At 38.5% G+C, this 7,906-nt stretch overlaps 1 protein-coding gene across 2 annotated transcripts in view; it reads right to left on the bottom strand.

The window, feature by feature from the left end:
* Positions 1 to 1,773: 1,773 nt before the first annotated feature.
* IRAK3 (interleukin 1 receptor associated kinase 3) overlaps positions 1,774 to 7,906 on the bottom strand; it is a 64,754-nt gene continuing 58,621 nt past the window's right edge. Inside the window, exons 13-14 of one of the 2 annotated variants that reach the window (XR_003970450.1) lie at positions 5,280 to 6,611; positions 1,774 to 3,466 (exon numbers count right to left, since the gene is read on the bottom strand). The gene's annotated coding sequence lies outside the window, so the exon portion shown is untranslated. Of the gene's footprint in view, positions 3,467 to 3,999; positions 6,612 to 7,906 lie in introns of those variants that run through there. The other variant, XM_030323151.1, reaches the window with a different exon arrangement.

Raw genomic sequence — 7,906 nt, 5'->3', positions numbered from 1 at the left:
ATGGTGCATATGATTTTTGTTTTTTCTTTAAATCCCATCAACTAAGATTACAAAAATAATTTTAAAATTACTCAAATAATGACAATTGTTTTAAAAATTAAATACATGTTCCTTGCAGAAAAAATTTTAAATATAGATAAGCAGAAAACAAAGGTGGCATCATTATAATCCTAACACCCACTTACTTTTAGATGCTTTTGTTTATTTTTTCTAGTCCTTTTTCTATAATTATAGACCCATTCACTTCCTTGTTGCAAAAAGTAGAATCCTGTTTACATAGTGTTTAGTAATCTGCCTTTTCCCACTAACAATGTAAGATGAACATTCTTGTAGAACATTGTGTTAACGACTACATTTAGTTATAATTTATTTTTTAAATTTCCTGTTATTGGACACTTACATTGATTTCAGTTATTTACCATTATACATAATGTAGAAATGTACATCCTTCCAGCTATAATTTTTTGCACCAATATGATTATTTCCATGAGATAGATTCATAGATGTCAATAATATCTCAAAGTGGGAGATGGAGAAAGGGGAACCCTCTTACATTGTTGGCAGGAATGCAAACTGGTGCAGCCACTCTGGAAAACAGAGTGGAGGTTCCTCAAAAAGTTAAAAATAAAACTACCTTATGATTCAGCAATTGCACTACTAGATTTTGTAAGATTTTATTTTTAAGTAATCTCTACACCCAACATGGAGCTCGAAATTACAACCCCAGGATCAAGGGTCACATGCTCCACTGACTGAGCCAGCCAGGCCCTCCCGCACTACTAGGAATTTATGAAATACAAATACTAAATAACAATACAAAAATAATTCAAAAATACTAATTCGAAGGGATACATGAACCCTGATGTTTATAGCAGCATTATCTACAATAGCCATTATGGAAAGAGCTCAAATGTCCATTTACGGATGAATGGATAAAGAAGACGTGGTATATTTATACAATAGAATATTACTCAGTCATAAAAAAGAATGAAATCTTGCCATTTTTGCAGTGATTTGGGTGGAGGTAGAGTGAGCTTAGAGTGTGCTAAGTGAAATAAGTCAAAGAAAGACAACATGATTTCACTCGTGTGGAATTTAAAAAACAAAACAAATGATCATAGGGGAAAAAAGAGAGGTAAACCAAGAAACAAGACATTTAACTATATAGAACAAACCGATGGTTGCCAGAGGGGAGGTAGGTGGGGGGATGGGGACTAAATAGTGTACTTGTCATTAGCACCAGGTATTATATGTAGGTGTTGAATCACTAAATTAATTGGACTCCTCAGGGCTCCTCGGTGGCTCAGTCGGTTAAGCATCTGACTCTGGATTTTGGCTCAGATCAAGATCTCACGGTTTATGGAATCGAGCCTCGACTCTCTCTGGGCCTCTTCCCCTGCTCTCACTCTCTCTCTCTCTCTCAAAATAAATAAATAAACATTTAAAAAATTGTATACCTGAAACTAACATATACTGTATGTTAACTAACTGGAACTTAAACAAAAACTTAAGGGGGCGCCTGGGTGGCTCAGTCAGTTAAGCTTCTGACTTCGGCTTAGGTCATGATCTCACAGTCTGTGAGTTCAAGCCCCGCATCGGGCTCTGTGCTGACAGCTCAGAGCCTGGAGTCTGCTTCGGATTCTGTGTCTCCCTCTCTCTACCCCTCCCCTGCTGACATTCTCCCTCTCTCTCTCTCTCTCAAAAATAAACATTAAAAAGAAATTTAAAAAAACTTAAGAAAAAAGTCTCAAAGTATATGCATGTTTTTAAGCCTTTTAAAGAAAAATACCTTTAATCAGGAAGAAAAGGTTAAGAACTCATCTGCTTGTACAATTATTAGGTATTTCCACTTAGAGAAGCATACCAGTGAAAAGCATACCAGATTAAAGCAGTAAGATCAAGGTTGAATTTTTGCCTTGTCCATTGACAGACTGCAAGACCTTGATTCATTACTCAACCCTTTTAGGTCTTGTCATTAGAGTTGACAATGAGTCAACAATACAGTTGTGCTTGAAGTTAAATTAGTTAGATCCACACACAGTAAATATGAACAGGAACAAACCAGGAGAATATCCATGAATATATAAATGGGAAGAATGGGAACTCAAACACAAATGTAACTTAGTCACCAGGCATTCAGTGACATTTCTTTAGGTTCTGTTTGGGCAAAGACATGTTGGTTGACCGTAGCTACACAAGAAATGGATGGCGAGCTGCCAAGCTGAAGGTGATCCCCCAGGCCCTGCCCAGGGAGTGGCAGCCTTGGCTAGGCAACCTCAAACATCATAGTGTCCTTGAAGGCACTGTTTCCCTAGTGCATGAGATGGTCTCAAGCTTCCTTCACCAAGAAATACTTAAAATCAATCAATCCCCCTGTACCATATTATACTGCTTCATATATAGCTTGCCTATAAGGAGATAATACACTAATATGTTGACGTGAGAATTCAATTCTCTGGACAGTTAGGCTTTTCTTATAAAGTAGAAAATCAGTATGCTGATTTTTATCAACCTCTATGAACTTGATCACTTCAGATCTGCCATTGAGAGATAAGTCCATTCCAAGGAGACTGAAGAATTCTAGCCTCTGAGATGGCAGGGCTAAGATGGATTCCCCAATATTCACCAAGGTCAGTGCCACTCTGGTGGAAGCCAGTCTGGAGTATCAGTCACTCCTATTGGGTGTGAATTGCTTTCTTTAAACTCCAAAAAGTAATGGAAAAAATATTTTGTTAAGTGTTTCATTTGTTTAATAGACATCGGTGAGTATCTAATTTCATACCCTGTAGGAGGTCACAGTCTTAACTCCGAAAAGAGACATAAACAATATGATAATGATTACAAACAATAAGCAAAATGCAAAAGTTTATAAATCTAAATTACTGAGAGAGAACAGAGGAGATGATTATATCAGGGAAGTTTGAGAAGGATTCATGGAGGAAGTAATATTTATGATAGCTCATGAATGGTGTATAAGGATATACCTAGCTGAAGGTGGGGTGAGGAGAGGCAAGCATTCCAGATAGTTGGAACAGCATGTGCTAAGGGCTAAGGCATGGAAATGAGAAGGGACATGGTATGCTTTAGGAATCATAACAAATTTACTGGGACTAGAACAAAAAATACAAAATCAATGGAAAGGAACAAGAAAGAGGTAGTGATGGGATTTAATACTAGAAAGATCGTTTGGGACCAGCTTATGAAGGTCATTTTATGCTATTTAAAGGATCTTGGATCATATCTTGTAGTCAAGATAGAGAAACATGTTGCAAAAGTGAGATAAAGTCAGAGTTGACTGGATTTTTTCCTAAAGATGTTTTAATTACTGGAAAGACATTAACCTGAAGGAGGATACTTGGTGAAGTGCTGCATGGTTCTGAAGTTGACTTTATCCTGTAGAATACTTTTTATCAACAATTTTGTGGATAGAGAAAGTAATTTCATCAAACTGTCCAATCATGCAAGCCTGGAAAAAAAATGCTAAAATGTTGAATGATGGAATTACAGATTTGAAAGACTACACTATCAACAATAGCCAAAGTATGGAAAGAGCCCAAATGTCCACCAAAGGCTGAATGGATAAAGAAGATGTGGTGTGTGTGTGTATACACACACACACACACACACACACACACACACAATGGAGGATTACTTGGCAATCAAAAGGAATGAAATCTTGCCATTTGCAACTACATAGAGGGAACTTGAGGGTATTATGCTAAGTGAAATTAGTCAGAGAAAGACAAATATCCTATAATTTCACTCATATGAGGACTTCAAGATACAAAACAGATGAACATAAGGGAAGGGAAGCAAAAATAATATAAAAACAGGGAGGAGGACAAAACATAAGAGACTCTTAAATATGGAGAACAAACAGAGGAGTTGTGGGAGGGGGGGTGGGCTAAATGGGTAAGGGGCATTAAGGAATCTACTCCTGAAATCATTGTTGCACTATATGCTAACTTGGATGCAAATTAAAAAATAAATTAAAAAAAATTTGAAAGACTCTTCTAAAAATGTTTATTGAGCATCTATTACGTCTCAGGAAATTTTCTAAGTGCTGGGGATCCAGTCATGACCATGTCAAAGTCCTTGGCTTCATAGAGTTTGTATTCTAGGGAAGAAGACTGATGATAAACAAATAGACAGGTATATAATACAGCATCATGCACTGACACATGAATTGAAGGAAACTGGTACATTGTAAAAGAGGATAGGGAGTAAGAGCAGAGAGAGAAATTCTGGAGGAAGAGAGTTCCAGGCAGGGGAACAGCAAGTGCAAAGTCCTGAGATGGAAACAAGGTTGGCATGCAAGAAGGCTAGAGTGGCTGCAGCTGACATGTGATGGGGAGCATGATAAGAGATGAGAGTGGTAAGAAATGGAGTAAGGGGCTGCCTCAAAATGTTGGATCAGTGATTCCAAATAAACAAGATAGCAGTGAACCACAATGTGTATTAAGTCATTCAAAACTAGTTGGATGGTGTTAAGGCGATAAACATATAATAAGCTCTGGGTTTTATTTTGTGAAAATCAATTACACAAGGAAAAGATGAAGGAGATCTATGCTATTGGCTGTTTATGTGAAAAAGATCTCAAGGCTGTGGTAGATCCCCAGGCTAGTAGGAGCTCGTATGAAATGATGGCTTTGACAGACACACATACCGACACTTAACACAAACTCAGACTAGATTCACAGAAACATACCCTGTTAGGTAACAGAATAAACTAATACTCTTTTTACATACAATATTTAAAGTATTACGTTTGATTTGGTATGGTAAATTTTAAGAGAGCTGTTGATTTAAAATGTTTCCCATTATTCAATGACAAGGATGCTGAGAAAAGTAAACACATCCACTCATATATATTTTTCTCAGCTTCCCATCTCATCATTTCGGAGCTCTGCTTATTTACATATTTACGTATGTATATATTTACTCACTGTACGCCCAACATGGGGTTCAGACTCGCAACCCTGAGATCAAGAGTAGCGTGCTCCCCTGACTAAGCCCACCAGGTGCCCCGTGAGCTCTGCTAGTGTAGAGCTCTTAGATCTCAAGTGAGAAACGATCCCATGAGGACACAAGCATGGTTTTACAGACTGGGAAGTGGAGGCTGTCATTTTGGGCTCTTCAAGCCACTGAACCAAGGAGAAAGATGTAGCTTATGACACAGGTTCTGGGTATTGATTGCCGCTGTCAAGGGGGAAATGAGATTGGGGAGCACAAGGAGGACAGGAAGGCTTTAAGACTGAAATCCGGGGAACTCCGCTTACCAACAGTTCCATCTCCAGCGATGAAAGTTAATGTCAATTCCAGCACCAATAAAGACCACTGAGGGAGGGCTCACACCCTTTAGCAGTGAAGGTTTGGCGCACACCATCAGGGTAGGAAACCGAGAGACCCAAAGTGCCGGCCGAGGCCAAGGGAGCATGGAAGGAGAGTGAAATTGCATCCTGGTGACAAATCACAGAAACAAAGACAATAGCAGCCGCGCAGGCTTCCTTTGTTTTGTGTGTATTTGCGTCTATTCACCACTTACTTACTTTCCCTCTCTTTTCTCCTATATTGTATAAGAATTGTTGGAGATGATTACCTCTATTTTTAGAAAATTTAGGCAGAAGATATATTAAAATCACCTGGAGACAGATATAATGACTGATGAGAGCCTGTACGTCTTTTGAAAGAGTGACAGCACCTTCGATTATTTGACGAATATTTGCATGATATTATTGTTACCGGAAATTGAAACAGAAGGTAGAAAGGCGAGAATAAATGCTGAATAGCCACAGGGTAGGATTTGTCTGTTCTTGCCCTTCTGTGCTTTCCTTTGTAGTTTAAAGAAAACTGCATCTCCTGGATGCCCTTGACAGCTGACTCCTCATTATAGAACCCGGAAGAACTAGAGGAGCCTTTTCTTTCTCTGCTTCTTATTGGGCCCCTGGCAGTAACATAGGAGCTGCACAGGTGGTGGTTCGTCCACGTTCCCGCTTTCCTCCATGGAAATGCATCAGCATTGCACGCATCAGGAGCAAGCTCTCTGTGGCCTCAGCAGAACAGTGGTCATGGCTCTTAGTTACACCTCTTCTCTTTTTTTCTCCTTCATGCACAACAGTGAAAATGGCTTCCTGTAGTTCTTAATCTCTGGATAGCTACACATTTTCCTTTTCTTTTTTTTTTTTTTTTTTCCTCTTCTGGCCTTTCCAAGTCTTTGATAACCAACTGCCAATATTAAATTCCATCTGTTTGAAATAACTAGCAGGGGTTCTCGTTTACCGTAAGGACAAATACTGATACAGATGAACCCATGGCCCAACCTCTGCAAAGAAACCATGGAGTAGATGGGGAGGAAAAGGATGGTCATTGACAGGCCAGGAAAAAAAAAATGGGGAGATCAGATAACAGGATGTCTTTATAAAGTCCAGGATAGCATATTGTGATTTCTGATGTGTAGCAGCTTCAGGTAAGAATGGAGTCCAGAGGGTGTGGCCTTGGAAATAGTGGCTGAGGTAAAGTAGAGGTGTAGTTTCACTGTGATTGATGAGATCTGTGATGCAGGGATGCTACTTGGGTCACTCAAATGGCCATTGAAACAAGGACAAACGATGCTGGGATTATGACATAGGGAGAAAGATGAGAACATGTTAGATTATGTCTTCTAAAATATGGTAATAATTTTTTTTTAGAGAAATACATTTTAATGGCCAAGACAGAATATTAGAAATCATATGAATTATTTCCCCCTCTTCAAACTGCTAAACAAATGCATAATGATTGCTCTGCCTCTTGTCTCAAGCCTTAGAGCTACTGGCAGTGACTTAATACAAACATGCACACTTGGCTTTGTAAGCATACTGGAATCTCACATTTTCCTCCGGGGCACATAAAATAAAAATAATAGAAGTCACAGATTTATATTTGCCCTTGGCTGAGATCACTGCAGCTCTTTTCTTAAAAAAAAAAAAAAAATCCTGCAAGAAAAATCCCGTGTTACAAACATAAAATAAAAAGGTATATCAGAAGATCCAATGTTTAATGGTCCAGCAAGTGCACTGTAATTAGCTAATATGCTTTCAGAATGACATGAAATTATCATTAGTGAATAATGGGATTAAGAAGACTGCCGGAAGTTATGCATACTTCACCCCAATGTGCTGTCAGAGTGACTTCATTTTACACTCGATTTGCGTATTAGATTCCTTAACCTCTCTTTTGCTGAAATCTCTGCAGTGATGATACAGTTAATATTACCCGGCATTTCTCTTCCAGGAAACACAAAAATAGCACCAACGTGTTAATTTGGTATCAACAAAATTTGTGGCAGGGTCACGCTCCTAAAAAGCCAGCACGAATTTATCTTTTAGCTGGATTTGCCTGTGTTTTTATCATATTTACTGTCCCCTGTAACTTACACCCACAAAACAGTCCCTCCAGGATAGAGCTCATTAGAATTGGTATTTTACCCTGGAGTACACTTTGCTATTTCCCGTTATAATTAATGTATCGTGGGCCCCATTAGCATTGTTACATAGGCTCCATCTCTACCTGCTAGAGAAAAACACTGTATTCTGTCACACTTTCTCTGCACTGTGGCAAGTTTTATCTTCAACTCATAACTACAGCCCCGAGTCTACTAAATTCAGCAGGTTAAAAGTCGTATGTAGGTTAAAAAGGGATAATGGGACCTAAGTCTGAGGAAGGGATAATTTATGGTTAAAAATTTCTCTCTCCAAAGATCTTTTAATTTTTTTTTTTTAATTTAACTGTAGGCTATGCCTTGCAGTGCTAATTTGTAAGGAGAGAGCTTAAGGGTAATTTTTAAATATTTTACCAAAATCAACTGTAATTACAAAGCATGGTGCACTGTGATCTGTTCTCCACTCTTCTGTATTTTAGCTGGTCT

This window comes from Lynx canadensis, chromosome B4 (assembly GCF_007474595.2).
Source record: "Lynx canadensis isolate LIC74 chromosome B4, mLynCan4.pri.v2, whole genome shotgun sequence".
Lineage (NCBI taxonomy): Eukaryota > Metazoa > Chordata > Mammalia > Carnivora > Felidae > Lynx > Lynx canadensis.
The sequence above is the reverse complement of the archived record's forward strand: the minus strand, read 5'-3'. Positions and strand labels throughout refer to the sequence as shown.